At 37.2% G+C, this 16,158-nt stretch overlaps 1 protein-coding gene across 6 annotated transcripts in view; it reads right to left on the reverse strand.

The window, feature by feature from the left end:
* Nucleotides 1-9,691, reverse strand: part of LOC126758845 (calponin homology domain-containing protein DDB_G0272472) — a 31,982-nt gene extending 22,291 nt beyond the window's left edge. For 4 of the 6 annotated variants that reach the window (XR_007666907.1, XR_007666905.1, XR_007666904.1 and 1 more), the window contains exon 1: nt 9,195-9,691. The gene's annotated coding sequence lies outside the window, so the exon portion shown is untranslated. The remainder of the gene's footprint in view (nt 1-9,194) is intronic. The other 2 variants (XM_050473262.1, XM_050473255.1) reach the window with 1 other exon arrangement.
* Between the last annotated feature and the right edge of the window lie 6,467 nt (nt 9,692-16,158).

The raw sequence follows: 16,158 nt of genomic DNA on the forward strand, positions 1-16,158 counted from the left end.
ACATTTGTAATGTTATAATTTTTTTAAATAACACAAATTTTAGAATATATTTTAACAAAGTCTGTGAATTTCAAACTGTTACTTTGTAAATAATGTTAGTTTTATGAGCCGCCCAGATGTGCGCACCTAATATATCTGGTATATCGGGTAAATAGTGAACAAATGCCAGGCTCTTTCCTATAAACACACAATCAATACCCGACAAATCAAACCAAATAAGTAGAGGACGCCACAGAATGCGGCAGAATGTGCCTTGACGTCATCCCGATTGATTTGCAAAGGAACAAACGGAACATTTGCCGTGCAGCATCCCCTCCGTTGCCACGTGTGAGGCTATAAAAAGTTGCTCAAGTGCGGAGAAGCGGCGGACTCGGCATATCGATGGACAAATAGTATACTAAGAATATATGTGTATGTGTGCATGTGTGTGTGCATATAAATTCATTCGAGTAGTGCAATTTTTAAATGTGGCATTTGAATGGCTGAAAATAAACGCAATTATATTGCGACGCCACATTCACTCATGCCGACACAGGGAAAACCGCACACAAATACAAAAACAACTGCGCGCATCGGCGACTGAAGTGCCATATAAACTAGCAACAAACAGCAGCGGCGAGTAAATTTCCATAAATATTTTTCAGCAATGTGTTAGTAATTGAACGTGTAAACAGTGTTTTTGCCATTTTGTTTTTGTAATTACCTTAAAGGAAATATCCCTATTAAAAGCGCTAATGAGTGCGCCTGAATTAGCACACTTGAGTGTGTGCGTAAGCAGATACGCGGACAGGTTGTTTGTGTAAAGGTATGCGCTTATGCTTGAAACCCCTATAGGAATCTAGGGTGGCATATATACCGAGAGTTGAAGAGGGAAGCGAGACTAAAAAAAAGAGAACGAAATGCGTGGGTATGAATAGCTTGAGAAGCCGGCCGACGGGGGTAATGCTCGAAAATTCTACGAAAAGATGCGGCGACTACCGGAAGGTTTCAAGACCGAAGCATACTCTTGTAGAACCCATAAGGGTGATCCAGTGACTGATGTTTAGAGCATACTGAAGTTATCAAGGGAACACTTCTCTAGCCTGCTGAATGGCAGTGAACGTACAACGACATTAGAAGGCGAACCCGATTCCCCAATCGATGACGATGGAGCAGACATTCCATTCCCGACCATGAAGAAGTTCGAATAGCAATTACCCGCCTGAAGAACAACAAAGCAGCGGGGGCCGATGGATTACCGGCCGAGCTATTCAAACACGGCGGCGAAGAACTGATAAGGAGCATGCATCAGCTTCTTTGTAAAATATGGTCGGATGAAAGCATGCCCAACGATTGGAATTTAAGTGTGCTCTGCCCAATCCACAAAAAAGGAGACCCCACAATCTGCGCCAACTACCGTGGGATAAGCCTCCTCAACATCGCATATAAGATTCTATCAAGCGTATTGTGTGAAAGATTAAAGCTCACCGTCAACAAACTGATTGGACCTTATCAGTGTGGCTTCAGGCCTGGAAAATCAACAACTGACCAGATATTCACCACGCGCCAAATCTTGGATACCCATGAAAAAAGGATCGACACACACCAAGAAAAGGGCGAAAAGGAGCTGCCTTTATGCTGAACAAATGCGGCTGCGTTTAATTCTGCTTTCTTCAGGTTGGACAAAGGAACAAAGAAAATGGGTCTGTCATCGAACAAGCAGTCATCGCATTCACGTCTTGGTTCGCATGTCACTGTTGACAGTCATAACTTTGAAGTCGTAGATAATTTCGTCTATCTTACAACCAGCATCAACACGAACAACAACGTCAGCATTGAAATCCAACCCAGAATACTTGCCATCAGGTGCTACTTCGGACTAAGTAGACAATTGAGAAGTACGAACAAAGATCAAACTCTACAAGTCTCTCAAAATTCCCGTCCTGCGATATGATGCAGAGGCATGGACAATGACATCATCTGATACATAAGTCCACCTTAGGAGTGTTCGAGAGAAAAGTTTTGCGGAAGATTTATGGTCTTTTCCGCAGTCGATGGAACGATGAGCTGTAGAAGATATACAACGACTTTGATATAGTTTAGCGAACTAAAAGAAAGCGGTGGAAGCAGAAAAGAGGATATCCACTCCGTTGGATGATCAGGTGGAGAAGGACTAAACTTAGTATCTTGAATTGCATTAAATAGCAAAAAGAAGAAACCTTCCTCAATCTCAGATGGATAATCTCAAAAACTGAGGGATCTGTTCGCATTAAATGTAGACGGATGGAAATGATCAAATCAACTCGTCACGTTTTAAATCTAATTTCTTTTCTCACTATTATCGTGATGATTCTGTCCAATGCCGCATTAGCTATGCTTATTGGAAAATCTTAATAAATTTCCTGCAGGGTGTTGGATTAATAGTCCAACATCTATGGATGTATGTTTATAAATACATACGCGAATATGAAAATATGTTTTGAGTAATAGTCGGGTAGTAATGATTCACTTTTATGATGAGTTGTTTTTAGAATTGCGTGTGACTTTTTTATATGTATGTATGTATGTTCAGGGCGTTGAACTCAAAAATGTATGCAAACCTATGGGATGAAAGGGTAAGTGTATGCTTTACATAACTCATAAACTAAAGTTATTTATAACCGGATTTCAATTTACCATATAAATATTGATTACATAATATTTATTATCTGTTTGAAATATAATTATCATTGTACATTCAGATTGGGTATCGTTCAATAAAAATTATATTGTCTAAGCTAGGAGGAATGGTTGAGGGAATTCTCACAGGAGATATTGAATAGGCTGAATATCATGCTAAATGACCGGTAATATTGAAAAGTAGTCCTTCAGAATGCAAAGCAGGATGCAACTATGAAATCAATACTAAATTCCAAGTCAATGCAATATTTGATTTTTCAATTTTGGTTCTTAGTGATGCCAGATAAAGTGCCGTTCTGTAGTTCATGAGAAGTAGTTATTCTTCACTTAACGTATTTCAATGAGATAGTAGTTCATTCTTCACTTACTAATGACGCAAGTTCACAAGAGATTTTCACTGTTTCCATCGATCCTTGCTCTTGACATTTTCAGCTATCATCACGAGCTGTCAGCTTCATTCTGTAGGCGTGTGTCGCCTCAGGACTGTGACCAGTTAGTTTTCTAATCATGTTTTTTCATTCTCTTCCACCGAACCCACTTTTGGTCTTTTGTATCCCTTTACCAATGTTTTCATCTGTCTTGCCATGCTCTTGTCCAGATCGTCTCACGAAACTACAATGGTTTACTAATGTGGTTCACATTTTCGGATGACAGTCGTACACCATTCTTGGCAATTTCGTTCACTATCTCATTGCCATCGTTGCCTTTGTGACCTTGAACCCAGTCGAAGTGAAGTCGCTTACTTCTGTCAACGCTTTCCACTGCTGCCCTACTTCCCAAGCCACTAATGGCTGATATGCGATACACGGTTACTTCGTTGATTGCTGCTTGGCTGTCTACATAGATGTAGACTTTGGAATTGACTACAGGTGTATTAAAAATAAAGCTTCGCGGCCTTCGCAATAGCAAAGACCTCAGCTCGAACTATACTGGCGTGGTCCGGCAACCTAAAAGTCTGCCTTATGCCGAAATCTGGAACAATACATCCACGCATCAATCATCTAATCATCATATTGTGAACCAAATGAGTTATAAGTTGGTAGTTGTTATGATAGAACGAGAAAATATGTACCCTGTTTTAAACGAAATATACATACTATACATACAAATGTAAGTAGCACGTTGGATTCGCTTCCGAATCGTTGCTGTCGAGTTGCTGTTCACTCAATATTTTATAAGACAAGCGAATAAGAAATCTTGTTACTTGAGCTTCTAAGAACACATTTATCAAAACTGCGTTGCTGAAAATAAAAACTTCACTCTCTGTAATAAAAAAAAATATTTGGAATAAACAGATTTACACGAATTTGTCTGAAAATCCAAAGAATAAAAAAAAATTGCTTGAGAAATTCATTTTCTAGAGCTCCACTCGAACACGCCAAAATGCCGCCCTAATTCTTATTTTTATTTTATTTTTATTGTGTACAACTAATAATTTGTAAAACATTTTTCCAATTTGTCAGTGGTGTTCTTGGTTTCGTTTTCTGTGTTTATCGAGGTCAAGTGTTCCATAAAAAATTTAATTTTTCTAATGTTTTCGAACATACACACACCCGAGTGCATAAGCCTCGACGAATGGACTTCGGACAAAAGTAACGAAGCGAGCGCTGCCAATTATTGCGAAATACATAAATTGAACAAATATCAACTTTACAACTGCCATATTACTAATAAACTTCAGCATTGCTCAACTATTGGCAATAATTAAGTGTTGCCAATGACAGAAAGAGCTGAAGGAGGAAAAAGTAAAAAAAAAAAAAATGAAATTAAAGATAAACAGACGCACTAAAATAATTTCGCGTATTGCGTTGAGAGAAATTCGTGCAGCGCTGAGTGATAACTGTTCAAGATGTAATTAAAATTTATGTACATTAGGGTGGGTAAAAAGAATTTTTTTTTGCTTGGTACTCTAAAGAATAGAGTCTTGGACAACTCTTGCAGAAACTTTTTTACGAAAATGTAAATTTTGAAATCTAAAATGATATTTTATTGAGCTACATATAGAATTCATAAGAAAAAAAGTTGCCTTGAAAGAATCAAACTTTAACCGTTAGCATATCTTAAACGGTTAGGCTTACTAAAAAATAGTAAGAGACTATTTTGTAGAGCTTTAAATTTTCTACGGGATATTTTTTGGAGCCGCTGGAAGCGAGATATGAATTTGTCTGGATATAAAAAAATAAAAAAAAACTTTAAGGTAGACGATCTTCCCGTTAGAATTAACAACACATACTTAGAGAGATTTTCGTAGAGGTGTCTAAAAACCTGTCTTTAAGAGCACAAAGCAATAAAAATAAACATAATTTTCTTCAACCACCCTAATATATACATATATATCTAATATGTATAAGAAAATATATAATTTGTAGGAATGCATTCAAAAAATGTAATTTTTTATATTCTTTTTGGACAAAACTACAAAGAATACGGCATCAATTAGAAATAAAAAACCAAAAATCTACAACAACTAGAAACACATTTTTGTTTGCGCTCCATCAGCTGTGCTGTCTACAGCAGTTGTTGTTGTTCTGGCACCGTAATTCTTGCTTGCCACTCAGTTGCCGCTGTACTCCAAGCAAATCTGCCAGCCATCAGAGCCAGAAGGCGGCACTTGATACTCTGCCACGATCACTTCAGTCAGCTGCCTTAAGCGAGCGTTTTCCGCTTAATACCGACTAAACAATGTGCTCTTTTGCTTACCAAATGCTAAATACTTTTTGCTTCTTGATTTCTGCTTCTGCTTTTCGTTTTTTTTTGTAAACACCCCAGCATTTAGCATTTAATATTATTATTCGCCTTTATTTTGATTGTTGTTGTTGCTATTGTTGAGGTTCTTTTTGGATTTTGGCACGTACCCAACTGACATTGACTGATGCATATACAGTCTGCCCCAAAGCCTCCAATGGCTTGTGTGGGTTAATGTTTTGCTCTGCGGTGTTTATAGCATACGCGGATGTATATATTTATGGATGTATTTATATATATGCATGTAAGTACATGTATATATGTATGTATGTATTTTACAATTTAATTCTTCCTCCAAATGTCTACGTATTTCGGTATGTTTGAGAGTTTACTTAAAAATTCACATATCGACACTTTAGTCTGCAACAAAACGAGCAGCCAAGCGTTTCCCGAAACATGTCTAGCGGGTGATCCAAGTAGAGGTACTTTTTTCAATAGCTTTTTTTTGACAGATCACGCGTGAGTCGTATTATGTTATTTTTGTTCAGTATTGTTTATCATTTCATCAAGGAATCGTTAAAATTTTTCACGAAAATTCTCACTTCGATCAACTTATGGTCAACATAATCGGTCCACTGAACGTTCTATTTGTAACATCATCACCCATCTTGAGATCCAGCCTTCATTACTGGATAATGTTCGACTTAACAGACCACGTTCAGCACGCCGTGAAGAAAATATAGCAGCCGCAGCTGGAAGTGAACACGAAGACCGTAGAGAGCCGATTCCGCGCCGTTCGCAGCAAATCATTTTACGTCGAGATCTTAAATTGAAAGCGTACAAAATACAGCTAGCCAAAATTTGTTCAATGAGGCTCATTTCTGGTTCAATGGGTATGTAAACAGCCAAAAATTGCCGCATTTGGGACGAAGAGCAACCTGAAGAGATTCAAGAGCTGCCATTTCATTCAGAAAAAACAACGGTTTGATGTGGTTTGTGGGCCGGTGGAATCATCGGTCCACATTTATTCCAGAATGATCTCGGTGAGATCGTAACCGTCAATGGCAACCGTTATCGTGCCATATTAACTGACTACTTGATGTCTGAAATTGAAGCTCGCGATCTCGACAATATTTGGTTTCAACAAGACGGCGCCACTTCGTACACATCGCTTTAATCTATAATTTTATTGAGAGAACACTTCGGTGAGCAGATAATGTCACGTTTTGGGCCGGTCAATTGGTCACCAAGATCGTGTGATATCACACCGGTAGACTTTTTCTTTGGGGATATGTAAAATCTCAAGTCTATGTGGACAATCCCGCTTCGATTCTTGCTTTGAACCAAAACATCACGCGCGCCATTCGCCAGTTACTAGTTACCAGTCGAAATGCTCGAAAGAGTCATCGAAAATTAAACTCAAAGGATGGACCATCTGAGACTTAGCCGCGACCAAATATTTGAAAAAGATAATCTTCAAAAAAATAAATGCCAACTAATGTTCTTTCAAATGATAATAAATATTCCGCACTAAATTTGAAATTTCTGTGTTTTTTTTTTAAAAAGTTGAAAAGCTCGAAATGGATCACCCTTTACAAACATACATATTTGGCATATACGTGAGTACCAACATTCGATCTGTTCAGCTTCATTGAGTCGATTGTGACGCCTTGATTGTTGTTGAAAAGCAACCGCCAACCGCCAACCGGGATAAGCGTGAGTGGAATCGTGTCGAATATATTTTCAAGATTTCGGCGAGCATACAACAAATGTACATATACTCGTATTATTAATAAATTTTTGGCTTTTAATGCTTATTTATTGCAAATAATCCGAAATATGACATGCCGCGGTATTTACTATACTATGTACTTGAAATTCGCATTTACCATTCAAGTCCATATTTCGAGAGCTGATCTAGACATCCGGTCGTATACTAAATTTAGTAGAAAAAAAACTATGTTTGAACATTTTTTCGCTGTACTACGAAAGGATCTAAGCTATGAGACTAAAATATAAATGATTTCTGGATAAATATTTGAGAATAGAACTTACTTTTTCAAAATTTAAGTATTTGAAACATGACACATGCTTTTCATGTTTTCGAAAGTTGAAAACAGAAAGTTCGAGGTTCTTAGATCTACATATACAAATCTCTTAATTTTGAGTTTATATTTCTGCATACTTTTTAGGGTGGTTCTATGGCTTATTGGCAATCAACGGAAGATGCTATCAATTTTTTGACAAACTTTATTTACCTCTATGGAATTCTAAACACCAAAAATTTTTGAATGCAATTTAATAGGAATGTTGTTATATCTGAAGTCAAACTGGATCATGTATTACATCTGAGCATCTTTCAAAATGAAAACAAAGGTTGTCTAGACCACGACTACTCAGTTGTCGTAGATAAATTTGAATAAAAAATAATATCGAAAATAAATTCAAATCCTGATAATTTAATCAATTTTTGCCTTGTAATTAATTTTCAAATATTGGCCTCTAAATCGTTTTATAACTACCCACCATATCTCTAATAAACTCCTTACTGGCGTAGAAAGTAGTATTAATATATACTTTTTATAACTTGCTCATCCGTCATTCGCATTCACGTTCTCTTTATTTCTTTTTCTAATTCACGTTTCGCATTCACGTTCTCTTCATTTCCTTTTCTAATTCAAGCTTAGTTTTATGACTTTAAAAAACATAAATATTTATATGCGCTTCTAGCTAATCTTTGCTTTTCTCCAAGTCGCATAATACCGAATGTAGAGTGTTCGGCAAATGCACATTAATCTTTTGGCATTTTCGTGGAAAGTTCAGCGTGTGTTTTTCCGAGCGTTTTCATTACTATGAATTTGTAAACAAAAATGCTCATTTTCATTTTAAAAACGCCGAAATTGTTGTTGCTTGTCTGTGTGCTTAATGGAAAAGTGGAGTTTTTATAAAATTTATTAATTTTCGAGTTGTTTAGCGTTGATCACATTTATGTTTGTATAAACAGTTTAAGTTAAATTATGGCATCTCAAGGTCATTTTCGGTATAAATAATTTAGTGGAGGCTGTAGATTTGTGTAATTAAGCGTGTAATGTGCTAGAAAATTGTTTAGTGAATTTTTGATGAAAGTGAAATTGAGCAAAACAAGTAATTAATGTGTTTTCAAAACAATGGTTTGCTTGGAAAAATTGACATAACTTCTGATTACCAGCTGATGACAGAAATGAATTTTAATAATTTTGATTATTTTTTCACATTTCTGGTGAGTAGTCAGTGTGTTTTGTTAGAATTTTGAAACTAAGTCTGAAAGAAATTAATTTTTGAATGCCATTACTATGATCCCAAAAGTTTTTATGTGCGGTAGGTCTCAAATGAGTACTTGTGGGTAGGATATACCAGTTATATACCAATTTGACCGGTTATGACTCTGGTACTACTTTCATATTTTTATTACTTCAGCTTCATGACAGTAATTGTGTGTGAGATATCACCTGCTACGTTCAGTTCCAGTTATAGTCAGTCGTAAATTTCTCGATTCATCGATATTATTTTTGTTACGGGCGCTTTCAAGGTAAAAGTATGAAGCGATAAAGAACGGCAAGCATATAATTTTACAAACTTCTTAACATATATTCCTTTTGAAACACTGAAACGTTTTTTTTTCTTTTAACTGCAATCCGAACCATACCGCAAATCGATCAGGTTTACGTTGCATGAATATGTATGAAAATTGCATATTTGATTGAGGAATGTCAGTATGTTTTCCATTTTATTAGCACATACTCATAAGAACCCACACTATTCCTACTTGCTACTTCATTGTTTTAAATGCACAAACTGCTTTGATTACTTACAATTGTAATTTATGGCGCTTCCCTCGGCCTTTATTCGCAATTCACGACGAGAATCTTCTGGGCACAGCCGGCCTTCAGCCTACACACTGAACTTCTGCGCGCATCCAGCAACTTGTCGACTGATGTCGGCACGCCCTTTCGCTATTAGTTAACTCGTGATGACTTACCGGTCATGCAACAATAACAAAAGCTGAGCTTGAGTCACACACTTTTAATTTCCACTGAATTAATTCACTGCGATCAATTTAAGCGTGTTGTTGTTGCTGTTTCACTTTAATTACTATTTTCAATTATTATGATAAATTTGTTAAATATTTCCGACTAAAAGTAATTGTATAAAAAATGTTAGCGAGCCGTCCACACACACACTCCGGCTCCGTCGTGTTGGAGGCGAATTGTCGATCTAACGCTCGATCGCTACTGCTTGTAGTTATTTGGCCAACAAAGCCATGCGGACAGAGTACACGTTCGACCGGCGGCGCACACTTGTAGCGACTGAGGCGTCGGTCCATACGACCAGCCTGCCAGCGAACGACGTCTTGGGGAGATGTCGTGCATCGCTGAAGCGCCGTGATGCCCCAGCGGTACGGCTCATGCCGCGCGACGCCTGCATCCACCCACCCGACATCTTGCTACTTGAGAGCACTTTTGCAACTACAGCGGCCCATACACAAGGCACTGGCACATACATTCCATACATACAAATGACAACGACAACTTTGCTTGTTGTTGGCGTTGAGTCGCAAGGGGTTGGAGACAACTGAAACATGGAACGCCAAATGCGAGATAGAAATTGAAAGCGCTTAGCGGTGATCATCTATGTACAATGAGTACCAGAAATATCGCTGCCGCGCTCACTTGTTTGACGCTGTATGTTTGTATGTGTGTGTGTGTGGAGGAGTGTGCAATTGTTGGTATGCCGTCAAATAGACATTAGCATTTTATATTGCTTTTGCTATTTGTACGCACAGAGGCGGCACGCGTGTATGGACTTATATCAATGTTTGCATAGTGTGGTCCAAATACTGTTTCTTTTGGTAGCAAAGATTTACACTAACATGGCCAACTTTAATACTTAGAGCTCATATAATTATCATTTCAGGCATTATCCATTAATAAATGGACTGCCTACCCAATAAATGATAACAATAACTGATACCTAATTGGTTATTTGGCGAAAGATTTAAACTTAATATAGATATTTAACATTCAGGAAAGAAAAAAAAGTTTACCGAAAAAGAAATCACTAAATTATTCAACAATAAATAAGTTTACACGGCTTTGGAACCTACAATCGTCTTGATCAGCGTTTTAGAAACCTTAAAGCAACCAATTAGTTCACTAGGTAATTAACTTTGGTGATCTCAGTGTTATAGATGAGGAGAAATATGAGCGAGCGTAGAAGGCTTTACCAGCATAGTTTGTCATATTTATTCTAGTAGTGGTGTCTTTTGCTCATTTGAGATTTATATTACCCCTTTCATAACCTAAAATATAAAATGCCTTACCACTAAATGTCATGTTCTAGTCTTCTGAAACTACCTTTATTTATATAGTTTGAGAAATGATCTTAAGACAGATAAATTTTTTTATATATCAACTATCATTATAGACTACTGCCGAAGCAATAAATATATAAAAATATTAGAAAAGGCAGACGATCATAGTAGAATGATCTGAGAACAACTCCAACAGCAGCTCTTGAACTGACACCAGACACGCCACTTATAGACCTCTTCGCTGAAAACTACGCAACAAAATCGGCGGGATGACTACCAGCTGCAGGAGAATTTACATATAGAATCTTCGGGCATAGCTCGGTGGGTAATGGCGGTTGTACACAGACTACATTACCACACTTTTCAACTGGGACAAAAGGTTGAAAGTAAACATAGAAAAAGTGGCTGGCGTAAAGGTATTTTTGGTGACGCGCAACACTCTAAACATCTATATGGATGGATGGATGGATGGACGATGGAGTTGGTGTGGGGATATATGGTCCAGAGATAGGCATATGGCAACCTTTTAAGTTGACGGACCGCTGCAGTATATTTCAAGCTGAGATGTTCTCTAATGCACCTACTGGCAATTGTAGAGTCATCATCTACGTAGACAGCCAGGCAGCAATCAAGGCAGTAATCTCGTATCGCATATCGGCTAGAAGTGTCTTGGGAAGCAGGGTAGTAGTGGAAAGTGCTGCCAGAAGTAAACAACTTAACCTCTACTCGGTGCCGAGCCACAAGGGCATCGAGGGCAATGAAATAGTGGACGAGATTGCTAAGAATGGTGTAAGGCCAACATCCGAAAACTTGAAGAACATTGAGAAATCCATGCATTGTCTATAGTATAACGACCTCGACAAAAGCGATGGAACGAGGTACCAGGGTGCAAAACTGCAAAAGTCATGTGCAAAACGGTAGATTAGAAATACACAAAATTCCTATTGGCACTCGATAGAAGAGACTGTAGGAACATGATGGGAATACTAACTGATCGGGAAACTGCATGAAATGGACAGGACACCAGGGAAACAATGGACCACTTGTCCCGCATTGGCAAGACTCCGCAAGCATCTGGGGTCCCTACAGTATGACACACTGGAGGAGGTATCGATAGTGAGACCGACGAGCGCAGACATCCTAAAAGATGACTTCTACTCTTGGACTTAGTTACTGAATTCCATCTGGTATTGCAAAGGAACAAAACTGGTCTATGCGTGCTACTCATCGGAAAGAAAGATAAAAAAAAGATGAAAGGGAAAATAATTTACGGACGATCTGTGAAACGTAAACGGGAAGCGGAGGTTGAATTTTTTAAGGGTTAAAGACTGTTTATACCGATTTATGGCAAAACTACGAGTCCTATAGTAAAAAGTTATATGTCAATGTAATAGGTAATGAAAAGATCTATAACTTATGATTGCTCAAATCATTCCTTTCTTAAAAATTTGTATATACATCCCTATGGTAAATTTTCTAAAAAAACGACCCCACAGTGTTGGTTCAGTTTGTATGGCAGTTATATGCTTTAGAGGTCTGAACTCGCAAGCAGTTGCTTGGAGAAAAAAGGTCTTGTTCAAAATTTCAGATCGATATCTCAAAATCTGATCGACTCCACTCAACCAGCTGGGCAATTATATCTATACTCTTAAGGTTTTCGGGATTCTCTTCTGGCTGTTACACACTTTGTGGCTTGTGACCCCGATCAGTGTATAAAAAAAACTAGTATTCGCCTGACCAAATTCTAAATTACCTTTTTCGATTAACATTTGTACAACTTAAAAGTAGAGAGGCATTCTCTCGACAGAAAAATTAGGAGTAGGGTTGAGTAAATAAACTAATAAAAAAAAATAATTTTTCATAACAAAAAAAAATAGTTTTTGAACCATCCTATATGCGTAAGCGTACACTACGAACAACAAAAAAATACCAAAAAAGAAAACATTTTCCCGGTCCAGAATTGTGTGCTGTAGGAAGGAGGTAATAAAAATATAAACAGCAAGAAGAAAGTGTGTGAGAGAACAAATTAACGAAGCGAAAATCTAGAATAACAAAAAAATTAGTACACATTTGGAGCAAGTAAGCGAGCCACAAGAGCTCCCCGCCACCTAATTTGCGATTAAGTGATCGGCGATTTGACTTTTGCCATTTGTTAGGCGCTGATCTCTTGCCAGATGGGTGCCAACAATGCTGAAATTGTTTTTGGAAATCCGCACTGGAGGCGAACACTCAAATAAATATAAATATAAAATTGTAAACTTAAAATAATTAAAGCGTACGTTAAATTGCGCATGTGTTTCTCAACTGCTATTTTTTCTCTCGCTTGCTCGTCTTCTGGCACAGACTCACTCCAGCGCTCGAAAGTTAATGAAATATTAATTTGCTACTTTAAATACACCTTAGATTCTAAATCAATAAGCAGTTGAATTTCACCTTTGTTAGTTCATATTTTACACACACACACATATATATACGCATGTACAAAATTTGTATATGTATGCGCAGTTGAAAGAACAAGCCGAGTTTGCACGCTTATTTGCGGTTGCGGTTAGCAGCGAGGCGTGACTTTGCTTCGCAAATCGAGCATCTTCACAATGACAAAGTGCCGATTGAGTGGGTTGACTCACCGTTTAACGCTTGTTAATATCAATACACTCAAGTACACCCGCCCACGGTGAGCTCATAATTATGTGCTCGTGCTTTTGATTAATGGCTTTAATTCAAGTAAACACTAATTTACTCACACACATACACTTACACACACACAGCGGTTTAGACTTCCAGCTTTCAGTAAATAAAAGCGCGGTTGTGCGCTCTTTTAGATATTTACCGCCAAAACAGTTACTCACGCACTCACAAACATAGAATTATAGAATTTAAGTTGGCTGCTCAGGTGTTGTTGTTGTTCATGAGTTGAGTGTGGGTTTATTTGCGCAAATCTTCTTATGCTTATTAAAGTAGTATTGAACAATAATTCGACAATTATGCCATAAATGGAGCTCTAAGCTCCTCCAGTATGCTCTTCGGTTTGCTAAGTGAGTTTTCTTAAAAAGGGAAAAGTACTTGTATGAAAGCAAAAATAAACACTGTAAACAGCATACAATTGTACTTAGATACATATGTGGGTAATTCCGGGTTGTCGGTGATGCGGCTCCTATTTTCAACTACGACTTTTAAAATAGGAGGGCGATAATTGTTAGTAGTGATTTGGATATCTTTACCACTGTCCAAGCTTAAAAATAGATAGACATAATGTTACACTAAATATAAGTGTATTTTTAAGTTACACACCTTCCTAAAAAATTCAGTCAACCTTGGGGAGCACTCTAATTTTAAGTAAATTAATTAAAAATAATCTCTCAAATAGTTTTTGAATTACAGCCTCCAGTCAGCTCCATCAGTTTATCTTTAAACGCGTTTTGCTCGAAATTTTTTGATTACTCGATGACATATGATTTTATAGATAGTAATTCATACTATGACCTACTTGTTTTACGATCTTAAAAAAATCGAATTTTGGCAGCATTTTTTTAAATTTTAGCGTGATATTATGATTTTTTTATTTTTAGTATTTCAAAAATTATTTTTTGGAGATTATCTTTTTCAAATTTAAATTTCAAATGTTGGCCGCGACTACGTCTCAAATGGTCCATACTTTGCGTCCAATTTTCTATGAAATTCGAGCATTTTGATTGGTAACTGGCGAAGAGTCACGTGATGATTTGCTCTAAGGCCTAAGTCGTAGCGTAATCCAAGGCCTACATATCCCCACAGGACAAAGTCTAACGCTGTTATTCGTGACCAATCGATCGGCTCAAGATGTGAAATTATCTGCTCCCTAAAGTGTTCTCTCAATAATTCCATTCATTGATGTGATGTGTGAGAAATGGCGTCGACTTATTGAAATCAATTGTCACCGAGTTCCCGAGCTTCAATTTCAGGCATCAAATAGTCGGTTATCGTGGCGCGATAACGGTCGCCATTGAGGGTTACATTCTCACCGGCATCATTTTTGAAGAAATATGGATCGATGATTTCACCAGCTCACAAACCACAAAAACCGTTGTTTTTTCTGAATGAAGTGACAGTTCTTGAATTTCTTCAGTCCAATTTAGCTTATTTACCTACCCATTGAGTCAGATAAACGTCGGATCTTCTTAGAACTTTTCAAGAGCCCACAAAGTGAAGCGATGTCACTTCAGAATGTCGAGCGGCTTCAGTTCTTCAACAAGCTGATTTTTTACGCTTTCAATTTAAGATCTCGACGTAAAATATGCCAAGTCGTTCCATACGTCAGCCCGAGTTGCTGGTCTTCGTGTACACTCCCAGCTACGGCTGCTATATTTTCTTCACTGCGTGCAGTAGGTGGTCTATTTGATCGAATATTGCCCAGTAATGAATGCTGGCTCTTAAGTGTTCGAATAGTTCAAATAGTGGTACGAATAGTACGCTCGGTAGCCTGATTATGTCGACAATAAGTTGAGCGCGAAACGCATTATTTACAGAACGTGAGTTTTTGTAATAAAGTTGAACTATTTTTAAACGTTGTTCAATCGTAAGTCTTTCATTGATGAAATACCAAACTATATCGAACAATGACAGCTTGACACGAATCACGCATGTTCTGTCAAAACAAGACAATTGAAAAAAGTACCTCTATTTGCATCACCATTTACAAACAATATTTTTTAGTAGAAAATGTTTTGAGTTATGTTTCATCCAAAATTAAGACGCCGAAACTTGAACATTATTTTTCTCTTCAAATATTTTACTACATATCCATAAATATAACCTTACTCATAAAACTATTGATTGAATAGAATATTACACTTTTTAAATTCTCAAAATCGTTTTTTTAGTTAGATACCTTAGACTAGGTATGTCCTTTAATTCATATATAACGTAACCCAATATTTGAATAAACGGGAAGAATTGAACGAAAATGTATCCCAACTTAACTTTATTCGGCATAGAGGAGTTTTGAATAGTGGAACAAATACCCTCTATGTACTGAAGGGAATTTTCTTCAACTGCCGGCAGAGATATTTCGGATTTTAACTGAAATTTAGGATCATGAATTTCAGTTAAAAAAGAAAATCTTCAAAACGATTTCGTTTTCAGAAAGAAATGGTTTATCGAGGGAACGATTTTCAACCCTAGCCTTTTATATTGATGAATTTTAATCTGTGAAAAATATTGCTTCTCGATCCCCTGAAGATTGGTCATTCAAATATAATGTTCTAACGTTTCAACATTCTTCAACATCCTTTTCGTTTTCTGAATCCGCTCAGTAATGATTTGAAGGCAAGATGTCAAGGGTAAATATGCTGTGATGATCCCTACAACTCTACTTAAAGTGTGTCAAAGAAATTTTTGGTAAGTCATCAGAAGGTTAGTCTGGTGTCCAGTCTTACGCCTAGGTAGTTCTCCGCTTGCTAAGAATATCCTTAGTCCTTTGCATATTT

This window comes from Bactrocera neohumeralis, chromosome 2, assembly GCF_024586455.1.
Source record: "Bactrocera neohumeralis isolate Rockhampton chromosome 2, APGP_CSIRO_Bneo_wtdbg2-racon-allhic-juicebox.fasta_v2, whole genome shotgun sequence".
NCBI lineage: Eukaryota > Metazoa > Arthropoda > Insecta > Diptera > Tephritidae > Bactrocera > Bactrocera neohumeralis.